At 40.9% G+C, this 12310-nt stretch overlaps 1 long non-coding RNA gene across 1 annotated transcript in view; it reads left to right on the top strand.

Moving 5' to 3' along the window:
- Positions 1-13: 13 nt before the first annotated feature.
- Positions 14-12310, top strand: part of LOC134360297 (uncharacterized) — a 98263-nt gene continuing 85966 nt past the window's right edge. Inside the window, exons 1-2 of the long non-coding RNA XR_010021310.1 lie at positions 14-234; positions 2043-2272. This is a non-coding gene — a long non-coding RNA (uncharacterized LOC134360297). The remainder of the gene's footprint in view (positions 235-2042; positions 2273-12310) is intronic.

A 12310-nucleotide genomic window follows, 5' to 3' on the forward strand; every position in this document is an offset into this window, starting at 1 on the left:
GAACCGATTCGTTTGGCGTCATAATCCAATTTGAAGAGCGCTAACAATGTGAAAGCAGATTACACGGATTCCTACTCAAGCATCAACATAATACTTGATTTTGAAAAAAGGAACAAAATGACAAAATAGCAATAGTAAAGTGAAAGAACTGCTTCTGACATGAGTCAGGTATTCTCGATTCACTCCATGAGGTCTATAGAACGGTGAAATGCCTAAATACAAAAAGGAAACACGGTAATTCTAACAAATGAACTATTAAGGAAATAATTGACAAGTTTAGCATTAATAAGAGAATTCTGATTTCTATGGGACTCCGTTTTGACATCTTTATGTTTGTGGGCATTGCTTCCTTACTGAACGTTGTCAAGAAGGCTGTTTCTATGTTCATGGGGCAGAACATGACAAAGTATGGAATCCATCTATAACCTTGTGATGCGCATGTCTGAAAGGAGCCCTTGTTTAATATTAATAGAAATCAATTCCAACTCACATCAGATTTGAATATTAAGTCTCAAGTTATGCAAACTGTGAAAGTGCGTTAACAAAGACAGCGAGCACGCCCCGTGACCGACAATGACGGGACGCCGCGTTTCACAGTCCTTGGAGTTTAAATTTAAATTTTCAGTTAGTCTATCTACTGCTGCCGCTCCAAAGTGCTGAATTTACATGCTAACTTCACCGCAGTGAGAGATTACTTAAAACAGTTTGAATATATTAAAATCTTTTCTCGTAAAAAACAAAGTATAAGAAATGTAGTTACATCTAAGTACACCGCACATAACACTCGATATGGCTTCAATATGTGAAACATGACAGAAATCGTTAGCACATCTGTATAAGTTTTCCGGTAGCAAATCGCTCTAGGATATTGCACGACGTGCATGAAAGGCGCCATATAAATGCAAGTGTTTCACTACTAATATTCTGATTTAAAGAATTTTACAGAGTACGGTATAATTCTTCTACTTATGAGCCTGGGATAAATAATCATTTCCATCTAATCCAGTGTTGTCAATTTTTGACTACATATGTTGTTCCAAGTCTCTGATTTTATGGGGAATAAAAGGGGGGGGAGGGGTAGATCGTTCTTTTTTTCTTGTCCATACTACAGTTCGCTGTTGGAATAGATAATCCGGCCTAACTATGGGAATATGACCGATTCAGGAAAGAAGCTCCGTGCCGCTGTAAAGTCAATTGAGGATTCCTTCTGACCTGCTGTTTCTAAATCACAAAGGATAATTCGAAAGCATTTGCCTCCATTCCAGCCAGTTAGGGAGATTGTTAGCATCCGTGGCATGGATTAAACGCGCATGATTTTTTAGAACGAGTTGAATTAAGTAAAAGCTTTTGCTGGTGTTTCCTCAGCCTGCATTCTCTGCTCATTCTCCCTTTAGGGCAATATCTCCATACTGTACAGCAAATCCTGGTAACATTCATAACCTTTTTAAAAGATTTCGTCCGAGATCAGTACGGATTTTCATTACAGGAAAGAAATACAAGTTACAACCAAGTTAGAGTAACTTGGGTCAGGTTGAACGACGGTCGCTGTTCTACCTCCATCATCCCTGAACCGGACAACAGCGCGTTACAAGCCAGTTCAACTGGCCATTTCTTTCCTTTTTAATTGTAATTTATAAAACATTACAATATTGATAGGTTACTGTGGATTTGCCGGTGATATTCAACCTGGTTCTGATGTAAAATAATATGTAAAATAATCTGCAAATTACTTTACAAACAATATCCCAATCTAAAAAGGCCATGCATTATTTAATTCTGTAAAAAAATACGTTAAAATTGCATTTATTACACATTTATTTTTTACAAAACGACCTTGAGCAGTTGCCATTGTCAAATGCTCCCCAATAATGAGCACGCTGGAGACATTTTACAACATAGATTCAGAATGATTCTTCGCCCGTGTTATTTAATTGATTAAGATTGTTTATTTTGGTGGTGGTAGTGTTGGGGGGGCGGTTTATATCAGCACTATATTTCTTTCTTCAAGAAAGAATCTCTAATATGAATCTTTTCATTTACAGTTTTGGCCATTTCAAAATTTTTTTTTAACTGAAGATAATTGTATCTCCGCCAGTGCAAGCGGTTATCTTAACACTTACGCAGGGAGTTATTTTGGCTTTTACTCGGAGGCTGTCTTCATGCTCACATCTCGATTGGCAGCAGCATCGTGATCTTTAATTTGTTGCCGACAAATAACTTTATGTCGCGTCGTGAAATTTTGCGTTTCCAACGATAATATCGGCAATTTCAGGTGAGTTTCGGAAAAGCAACAGACTACCAGCCTTGATTTCTTTCAAGTCTTAAAACAGTGAAAATTTCAAGTAAAAACAAACGAGCCGGGGAAATCACAATTTTACTTAGTCTAAAAATGAACAAAAATTGTCATACACTATTTTCGAAGTAAGTCGTTCAGTTGATGTTGTGAAAGGCCGCAACGAATTTGATTAATAGATGAGGATATCAAAACTGTGAAGATATAATTATCTCAAGGATGAGCAGTAAATGAGCTGATTGTACTGCGAGCAATTGTGGTGTTTGTTGTCTCTTAGTTGGTCATAACTGGCTCCTGACAGCGACTTAAATTTAATTATATCTAAACGGTAAACAGTAAGATCCCCCTTTACTAGATTATTTTAATATAGTTTAGATCAGCTTGATGATTGCATTAGTCGCGTCTGCTCGGTTTCAGGCCAACACAATGACCTATGGAGTTTGCCGACTTGAGACGTGAGGGGGAGGTTTGTAGGGAGGGGCAATCAAGTGAAAAGAAAATGTCAGCCTGTACTGTTTGTCTTCCACTGATAATGTAAATAACTACTTAATTAAGGGAGACAGCGAAACTGTGTGTGTGTGTGTGTGTGTGTGTGTGTGTGTGTGTGCTTGTAAGTAAGTAAGCGTGTGTTGGAAAGAGACATTTCTGCGTTCAGAATTTCTTGTTACTGGAAGCAAAATGCCACATTTATGTTTAATATTATAAAATGCATTGTATTCTCAGTGTACAGCCCAAAACCATTTTATTAGAATTGTTTTGTAGATTGTGAACTAAATTCAACTGGAAACGGACTATAAAAGTTATTAATATATTCACTTCGAAGTATGAGGTAAACAGATTAATAATCATAAAATCATACTGATTAATTCTATCCAGAGATCCATTCGCTCCATCCTATTTATCCCCACAGAAAAAATAGAGCGATATAGACTAATCCGAGATTTCAATTCGTAAATGGTTCTTGCATTCAATGCCCTTTCAGACAGCGAGTTTAAACCCCTGCTATTTCCTGAGGAGCGAAAATCCCCAACACCTTCTAATCGCTTTACTATTTACATTAAATCAGTGGCTTCGATGCTATGATTTTACAATCATATTACTTTAATACCTCGATCATATGATCGATTTTAGCTTAATGCGATTTTATTTATCTCAGCTACAAATCCCAGTTTGCACACTGAAACTTAAGCGCACATCTTTAAGAATTAACGTGTTTATTCTTAACAGACTTAACCTAATTTTCTTACTCCAATAACGCGCAGTGCCGGTCTTTAAAATGCATAATGATTTTAAGCGTTTTAGAATGGCTCATTTGTACTTGCTAAAGCAAAGTTCACTTTCCAAAAGTTAATGAACATTCTTAAGGGATTACAGACAATTGAGTATAAACTGATATGAACAGCCGCTATATAAAGTAAAAACAAGACAAGAGATTCTGCAGATGCGAGAATTCCGAAACAATGCACGCAAAAATGCGGGAAGAACTCAGCAGGTCAAACAACATCTATGGAAATGAATAAAGAGTCGAAGTTTCGTGCCGAGACCCGTTCAGGATCCATCCTGATGAAGAGTCTTGGCCTGAAACATCAATTGTTTGTTTATTCGCGGCCGGACAAGCTGAGTTCCTTCAGCATTTTGCTGAGGTCTCGGCCCGTAACGTCGACTGTACTCTTTCCCACGGATGTTGCCTGGCCTGTGAGTTCCTCCAGCATTTTGTGTGTGTTGCTAGCACTGTGTAGATGTCGCTTATAATTGTAAATGCTGTACCCAACAGGTCAGGCAACACCTGTGTGAAAACAGTCTCAGATGCTAGACATAACTATCATGATAAGATGTTGATTCTGCCTGTCCACATATGCAGCTAGACGTCCCTAGTATGTTCGGCTGTTTCTGTTTTTATTTCGACTATCACAGTAATTGTGGTCAGCCTGTTGTCATTTTGTAACTGACCGTTTACCAGCAGCGAATGATTGTGACTGTATGTTTAATGTGTGTTATAAACTTCAAATATAAATAGTAGTCGATACTGTGCAGCAGCGTCATAATCGAAAATGTGTTTATGCTGTGAGTAGAAAAAATGTTCTGGAGAATGATATGTTATCTTAAATATTTAACTTTTCCAGTGTTTCTTTCTGTCTATTATGACCGAAGCCAACTCAATATTTCTTTATTATTTCAACAGAACGGTTTTAAATAACTGGTGTGTTGAGTCTGGTCAATGTGCAAGCTACCCACTTTAAATAAAATTACTGTCCGAAGCAAATCGCGAATGTACATACTGAGTGGAACGATACAAACTACATGACTATCTTGTGTTTAACAGTACATGTTAACATTAGTAATAACGTAAAAATAAAAAGTTGGAACGAGTTATTTCCGTTAAAGTAAGAAGATTGTCTAGACCATTCATACCACACCGCGCGAATTTTTTGCTTATGCCCACCACGGCACCAGCAGTTCAGAGAGGTCCCGCTCAACTAGGTTGGAGGGCGGCTCTTCAACTAAAGGATAATTTTCTAGCATCTACCCGTGAAATCGCTCAATTATACTATTGAGACCTGCCCATGTAAACGGAATTGCGCCTTGCTATCTCGTCAAGTTCCAGAGAACGGGCGTTGTTTCAGTCTGTGCGGTTAAGGATGTGTCCAGGTTTCCGCGTGGCTGTTCAGGTTGTTGTGGTGATCGCAATGTTACTCCATCATGCCCCGGCCTCTTTCAGGATCTGTAGTTGTTCTATTGGCCTCAGTACATTATTGGACCAGGACATTTACAAGTATCTGCCCATTGTTTACGTGGAAGGCTTGAAAGCTGGTTCACGCTCTGGGTACCTTTTATCAGTGTCTTCTCTGTATAGTCTATATGGCGTCTTTCCTGTTGGATTCCGTGTTGTTGTTGCTGCTGGTGTCAGTGGAGATCTAGGCTGACCATACACATCTTCGTAGGTGGTCCTTCACTCTGTTCGTTTCGCAATGCGTTAGATTCTTTGGGGAGGGGGGAAGGGGATGGGGGGCGCGGGTATTGTGGGACCTGTCGACCCATTCACAGGATATTCCGAACACTTCGCAAAAGCACGATGGCCAGTCCTCTCCGGCCGCCGTGAGCTTTTAACCACCACCTTCCTCTTATCTGCCAGCTCTCGGTAATACTGGGCTACTTGGGGTCCCGCTCTTTGCCTCGGAGTCCGTGCAAGGCCGACTCCGACTTTGAACTGACTGACCACTCCCGTCAGGGTCTCAGGCACACACCCACTCTCTGACCTGATACCTGGGAGTTCACACTCTCCGCCTCGATCGTATCATAATATGTTTACAGCTCACCTGTTTCCAGTCCCTGTGGAGTTTTCTTTTCAGTAATCCTACAAATTTGTTATTTTTTAGTGTTAACTCTTATATCTTGATAGATAGATTGAATCTATTTTTTATTCCTGAATCTAGTCAGGCAATAGGCTTGAAGATACATAATACATAAAACATTGAACACAGTTAGACCTTCAGCCCAATGTTTCTGCTCCGCCATTTAATATTGGCTGATTTATTTTCCTTCTCAACCATATTGTCCTGCATTCTTCCCGTGACCTTTGACGCCTTTAATAATCAAGAACTATCAGCCTCCACTTAAAATAGACTCAATGACTTTGGCAGTGTCATACTGTAAAGGTTTCTGCAATAGTCAATCATATGTTTTTCTCCTAATAGCTTTGTTGATTTAAACCTATTTACTTTTGTTCTTGCCTATTTCATCAAAGGGAATAACTTCACACTGTGTATATTCTACCTGGAGTCCGGGCATCTCCTAAATTCAAAGCCCTCTAACACTTTCCATATTCTCTGTTGTATGCAGAATGGCCCCAGCTGTGGTAGCTACACCTGCCGCATGTTCCTTGCCCCTGGACTTATTTGGACCCTTTCCAAAACTTCCGGTACTTCCCAAGTGCAGTCTCCAATATTGAATGCCACATTCTATTTGAGGCTAAATGAGCATTTTAATCAACTTTTGCTCACTTTTGCATTCTATTTATAAAATCTATTTTGAGGCCCTGTTAATTGCATTTTCAATCTGCCGTGGCATTTTCAAAGCTATGTTCATGCGTCAAGGTCTTTCTGCTCCTGCGCACCCTCTAGGATTGTGATTGTTATATTGTCTCTCTTTGTTCTTCCTACCAAGACCATAAAGCATAGGAGCAGAATAAGGCCATTTGGCCTATCAAGTCCACTCCACCATTTTATTACAGCTGATTTAGCATCCCTCTTAACCCCATTCTTCTGCCTTCTCCCCATAGCCTTTGACACCCTGATTAATCAAGAACTTACCAACTCCACTTTAAATATACCCAACAACTTGGCCTCCATTGCCATCTGTGGCAATGAACTCTGCAGAATCACCACCATCTAACTGAAGAGATTTCACCTTGATTCTTTTATAAAGTGATATCCTTGTATTCTGAGATTGTGCCTTCTGGTCCCAATTTCCCTCACTATCAGAAACATTCTCTCCATGTCCATTTGTACCATTTGGGATCCTTCCGTATTAAGTTTCATCTGCCATTTGCCCTCTCATTCCACCAGCTTGATTATGTCCTCTTCAAATATTATTGTCTCCATTACTGCTTGCCATATTTCCAAGTTTTCTGTGATCTGCAAACTCTTATAAGGAGCACTGGCACAAGAAAGCAGCATCCACCATCAAGCACCTCTACCATCCAGGCCATGCTCTCTTCTCAATATTACTATCAGGTAGGCGGTACAGGAGTCTTAGGTCACACACCACCAGGTTCAGGAACAGTTATTACCCTACAACCATCAAGCTTCTGAACCAGCAGGGATAACTTCACTCCCATAGAAACCATAGAAAAACTACAGCACAGAAACAGGCCTTTTGGCCCTTCTTGGCTGTGCCGAACCATTTTCTGCCTAGTCCCACTGACCTGCACATGGACCATATCCCTCCATACACCTCTCATCCGTGTATCTGTCCAATTTATTCTTAAATGTTAAAAAAGAACCCTCATTTACCATCTCGTCTGGCAGCTCATTCCACACTCCCACCACTCTCTGTGTGAAGAAGCCCCCAATAATGTTCCCTTTAAAGTTTTCCCCCTTCACCCTGAACCCATATCCTCTGTTTTTTTTCTCCCCTTGCCTCAGTGGAAAAAGCCTGCTTGCATTCACTCTATCTATATCCATCATAATTTTATATACCTCTATCAAATCTCCCCTCATTCTTCTATGCTCCAGGGAATAAAGTCCTAACCTATTCAACCTTTCTCTGTAACTGAGTTTCTCAAGTCCCAGCAACATCCTTGTAAACCTTCTCTGCACTCTTTCAACCTTATTAATATTCTTCCTGTAATTTGGTGACCAAAACTGAACACAATACTCCAGATTCGGCCTCACCAATGCCTTATACAACCTCATCATAACATTCCAGCTCTTATACTCAATACTTTGATTAATAAAGGCCAATGTACCAAAAGCTCTCTTTACGACCATATCTACCTGTGACTCCACTTTTAGGGAATTTTGCATCTGTATTCCCAGATCCCTCTGTTCTACTGCACTCCTCAGTACCTTACCGTTTACCCTGTATGTTCTACCTTGGTTCATCCTTCCAAAGTGTCTGTATTAAACTCCATCTGCCATTTTTCAGCCCATTTTTCCAGCTGGTCCAAATCCCTCTGCAAGCTTTGAAAACCTTCCTCACTGTCCACTACTCCTCCGATCTTTGTATCATCAGCAAATTTGCTGATCCAATTTACCACATTATCATTCAGATCATAGATATAGATGACAAATAACAATGGACCCAGCACTGATCCCTGTGGCACACCACTAGTCACAGGCCTCCACTTGGAGAAGCAATCCTCTACTACCACTCTTTGGCTTCTTCCATTGAGCCAATGTCTAATCCAATTTACCACCTCTCCATGTATACCTAGCGACTGAATTTTCCTAACTAACCTCCCATGTGGGACCTTTTCAAAGGCCTTACTGAAGTCCATGTAGACAACATTCACTGCCTTCCCTTCATCCACTTTCCTGGTAACCTCCTCGAAAAACTCCAATAGATTGGTCAAACATGACCTACCACGCACAAAGCCATGTTGACTCTCTCTAATAAGTCCCTGTCTATCCAAATGCTTGTAGATTCTGTCTCTTACTACTCCCTCCAATAACTTACCCGCTACCGACGTCAAACTTACCGGTCTATAATTTCCTGGATTACTTTTCATCCTTTTTTAAACAACGGAACAACATGAGCCATTGTCCAATCCTCCAGCACCTCACCCTTAGACACCGTCATTTTAAATATATCTGCCAGGGCCCCTGCAATTTCAGCACTAGTTTCCTTCAAAGTCCGAGGGAATTCCCTGTCAGGTCCTGAGGATTTATCCACTTTAATTTGCCTCAAGATAGCAAGCACCTCCTCCTTTTCAATCTGTACAGTTTCCATGACCTCACTACTTGTTTCCCTTAATTCCATAGACCTCATGCCAGTTTCTTTAGTAAATACAGATGCAAAAAACCCATTTAAGATCTCCCCCATTTCTTTTGGTTCCACACATAGCCGACCACTCTGATCTTCAAGAGGACAAATTTTATCCCTTACAATCCTTTTACTCTTAATATACCTGTAAAAGCTCTTTGGATTATCCTTCACTTTGACTGCCAAGACAACCTCATGTCTTCTTTTAGACTTCCAGATTTCCTTCTTAAGTATTTTCTTGCACTTTTTATACTCCTCAAGCACCTTATTTACTCCCTGTTTCCTATACATGTCATACAACTCTCTATTCTTCTTTATCAGAGTTGCAATATCCCTTGAGAACCAAGGTTCCTTATTCCTATTCACTTTGCCTTTAATCCTAACGGTAACATACAAGCTCTGCACTCTCAAAATTTCTCCTTTGAAGACTTCCCACTTACCAATCACATCCTTGCAGAGAACAACCTGTCCCAATCCATGCTTTTTAGATCCTTTCTCATTTCTTCAAATTTGACCTTCTTCCAGTTTAGAACCTCAACCCTAGAACCAGATCTATCTTTATCCATGATCAAGGTGAAACTAATGGTGTTATGATCACTGGAACCAAAGTGTTCCCCTACACACACTTCCGTCACTTGTCCGAACTCGTTTCCTAATAGGAGATCTAATATTGCATCCCCTCTAGTTGGTACCTCTATATATTGATTTAGAAAACTTTCCTGAACACATTTTACAAACTCTAACCCATCTAGACACCTAACAGTATGGGAATCCCAATCAATATATGGAAAATTAAAATCCCCTTCCACCACAACTTTAATGTTTCCTGTAGTTGCCTGCTATCTCTCTGCAGATTTGCTCCTCCAATTCTCGCTGACTATTGGGTGGTCTATAATACAACTCCACTAATGTGGCCATACCTTTCCTGTTTCTCAGTTCCACCCATAAGGACTCAGTAGACAAGCCCTCTAATCTGTCCTGCCTGAGCACTGCTGTAACATTTCCCCTGACAAGCAACGCTACCCCCCACCCCACCACCTTTCATTCCTCTGCCTCTATCACATCTGAAACATCCCTTCAATGGTAAACTAGCTCTGCAACATGTAGACTCACTTTCAAGGAGTCTACAACTCATGTTCTCAGTATTATTTATTTATTTATTTGCAGAGTTTGTCTTCTTTTGCACGTCAGTTGTTTGTCAGTCTTTGCTTATATAAGGTTTTTCATAAATTCTATTGTATTTCTTTATTGTCCTGTAAATGCCTGCAAGTAAATGACTCTCAGGGTAGTATAAGAAAATCAGACAGAGGAGCAGAATTAAGCTATTTGGCCCATTGAGTTATGGAGATTTATTATCCTTCTCAAAGTTCAAAGTAATCTTATTATTAATGTACATAAACACCACCATATACAATCCTTGAGATTCATTTTCTGTGGGCATATTCAATAAATCCACAGCAGAATATTAACCAGAATAGAATCAATGAAGGACCACACCCCCATAACTACTCTGCTGTCTTCTCCCTGTAACCTTAGTAATAAAGAACGTAATTTACCTGGTCCATTTCCAGCACTTTCCTCCCCTTTCTTGATCTCTCTGTCTCTGTCTCTAGAAACACTTTATCCACTGATGTCTATTACAAACCCACTGACTCTCAGAACTACCTGGACGATACCTCTTCCCACCCTCTTACTTGTAAAATGCCATCCCCTTCTCTCAATTTCTCCTTCCCTGCCTCATCTGCCTTCAGGATGAGGCTTTTCATTCCAGAACAAAGGAGATGTCCTCCTTCTTCAGAAAAAGTGTCTTCCCTTCCTCCATCATCAATGATGCCCTCAACTGCATCTCTTCCATTTTTCTCACATCTGCCCTCACCCCATCCTACCCATCCTCCTGCCACCTCACCAGGGATAGGGATCCTCTTGCCCTTACTACCACCCCCTCAGCCTCCGCATCCAGCACATAATTCTCCATAACTTATGCTATCTCCAATGGGATCCCACCACCAAACAGATCTTTCCCTCCTCCCCTCTTTCTGCTTTCCCTTGTCCATTCATCTCTCCCCACTGATCTCCCTCCTGGCACTTATCCTTGCAAGTAGAACAATTGCTACACCTGCCCCTACACCTCCTCCCTTACTACTATTCAAGGCTTTCGAGGTGAGGCAACACTTCACCAGTGAGTCTGTTGGGCTTATCTTTTGTATCTGGTGCTCCGAGTGTGGCATCTTGTATATTGATGAGACACAATGAGGATTGGGAGGCTGCTTCGCCGAGCATCTACGCTCCATCACCAGAGAAAGAAGGATCTCCCAGTGGCCATCAATTTTAATTCTATTTCCTATTCCCATCCCAACATGTCTAGCTGTGGCCTCCTCTGATGTCACAATGAGGCCACACTCAGGTTGGAGGAGCAACACCTTATATACCGTCTGGGTAGCCTCCAACCAGATGGCATGAACAATGGTTTCTCAACCTTCCAGCAATGCCCCCCTCAAATCCCATTCCCCTTTCCCTCTCTCACTTTATCTCCTTGCCTGCCTATTGCCTCCCTCTGGTGCTCCTTCCCCCTTTTTCTTTCTTACATGGCCTTCTGTCCTCTCCTATTAGATTCCCCCTTCTCCAGCCCTGTATCTCTGTAACCAATCAACTTCCCAGATGTTTACTTCACCACTCCCTCCAAATCTCAGTTTCACCTATCACCTTGTGTTTCTCCCTCCCCTGCCCCCCACCCTTTTACTCTGACTCCTCATCTTTTTTTCCCTGTCTTGCTGAAGAGTCTCGGCCTGAAAAATTAAGTGTACTCCTTTTCCATAGTTGCTGCCTAGCCTGCTAGCTCCTCCAGCATTTTGTGTGTGTTACTTCAGTAAAGAACGCATCAATCTTCACTTTAAATATACCTAATGACTTGGCTTCGACAGCCATCTGTAACAATGAATTCCACAGATTCACCACCCTTTGGCTAAAAGGTTTCCTCCTCATTTCTGCTCTAAAGGAATGTCCTATTCTGAGGCTGCACCCCTTGGTGCTATACTTCATCACTATAGGAAACTTAGATAGATAGATAGATATAATTTATTGATCCCAAGGGAAATTGGGTTTCATTACAGCCACGCCAACCACGAATAGAGCATAAATGTAGCAATATAAAAACCACAAACAATCAAACAACAAAATGCAAACTATGCCAGATGGAAATAAGTCCAGGACCAGCCTATTGGAGGAGCTGCAAAGTTCGATGGCCACAGGCAGGAACAACCTCCCGTGATGCCCAGTGTTGTATCTCGGTGGAATATGGCCGGAGCATAAAAATTTCAATATCTACAAACACGTTCCTCGATCGTAATATGACCCGGATTACACCATCATACTGTATATCACTTTGATAATCAATTTACTTTGACTGGAAGTGATTGATGCACTGCTTTGACTTCTGGTGAGTGCTACTGTTGTCTTTCTTAAGTCAGTGCATCCCCGCACAAAAGAAAATTTATATAACTGCTGTACTTCTCCAAGCTAGTTTCTTATTCATGC

Source organism: Mobula hypostoma, chromosome 2, assembly GCF_963921235.1.
Source record: "Mobula hypostoma chromosome 2, sMobHyp1.1, whole genome shotgun sequence".
In the NCBI taxonomy this organism is placed as follows: domain Eukaryota; kingdom Metazoa; phylum Chordata; class Chondrichthyes; order Myliobatiformes; family Myliobatidae; genus Mobula; species Mobula hypostoma.